The 1,093-nt window shown below is 47.8% G+C and overlaps 1 pseudogene across 1 annotated transcript; it reads left to right on the top strand.

Moving 5' to 3' along the window:
* The first annotated feature begins 120 nt into the window (after window positions 1–120).
* LOC111671869 (beta-crystallin A3 pseudogene) lies at window positions 121–1,020 on the top strand (annotated as a pseudogene). Its single transcript, XR_015438420.1, has 3 exons — window positions 121–270; window positions 431–573; window positions 780–1,020. The product of XR_015438420.1 is annotated as a beta-crystallin A3 pseudogene (transcript).
* The last annotated feature ends 73 nt before the right edge of the window (window positions 1,021–1,093 follow it).

Consider the following 1,093-nt stretch of genomic DNA (forward strand, 5'->3'; position numbering starts at 1 on the left):
ACACACACACACACACACACACACAGAAAACAACAGAGGATGCAGCACTGTCACTGTCACAAGCAGCAGATATTTACCGGCTCTGGCCGGTGGAGAGAGCGTAACAGGTTTTGACTTTCTCTCCCCAGCTGGGTGGGTTACGAGCATGCTTCCTACCAGGGACAGCAGTTTGTGCTGGAGAGGGGAGAGTACCCCCAGTGTGATGCCTTCGGCGGCAGCAATGCCTATCACATTGAGAGACTGACCTCCTTCAGACCCATTGCCTGTGCTGTAAGTGCAACACGGATCACCTGCCTCACCTTTCCACTCCTTCAGCTTCACAAATGTCAACATCTCTCTCGTGTCGTTGAACTTGTGTCGCTGCCGTGGACTTGACTGACTGGAAAAACAACCTATATGTATTGTTTGCTCTTTTTTTTCTGCCCTCCAGAACCACAGAGAGTGTCGTATGACTATCTTTGAGCGTGAGAACTTCCTGGGCCGTAAGGGTGAGCTTAGTGACGATTATCCCTCCCTCCAGGCCATGGGCTGGTGCAACAATGAAGTTGGCTCTCTCAGGATCCAGTCTGGAGCGTGAGTGTCCTCCAGCTACGGCAACACTCCTCCTCTCCCTCCACATTTTTTTTTTTTTTTATTTCCAACTCATCTATTTCTTTTTTAGCTTCCCTTCAGCAGTTCAAAAATAATCCTGGTTAGACTTTCACAACAACAGCCTGTTGCAACATCTCATGTCTTCTTCCTCCTCTCACTCTCTCTCTCTCTCTGTGATTTCTCAACAGATTTGTGTGCTACCAGTACCCTGGTTATCGTGGATACCAGTATATCATGGAGTGTGATCGTCACTGTGGGGAGTACAAACACTTCAGGGAGTTTGGCTCCCACTGCCAGACCCCTCAGATCCAGTCCATCCGCCGTATTCAGCAGTAACAACTTACTCCAAACTCCCTTTTCCCATGTGACCCTTCACCTCTGACCCCTACTACTTGCCAGTGCTGAATAAACTGTCTTTCTTAAACCTTACCGACTTCCACCATGTATCTGCTTCTCTTCTGATCAATAGATAGATAGATAGATAGATAGATAGATAGATAGA

This window comes from Seriola lalandi, unplaced genomic scaffold (genome assembly GCF_002814215.2).
Source record: "Seriola lalandi dorsalis isolate HSWRI2012SDOR001 ecotype SW California unplaced genomic scaffold, Sedor1 jcf7180002007516, whole genome shotgun sequence".
In the NCBI taxonomy this organism is placed as follows: Eukaryota; Metazoa; Chordata; class Actinopteri; order Carangiformes; family Carangidae; genus Seriola; species Seriola lalandi.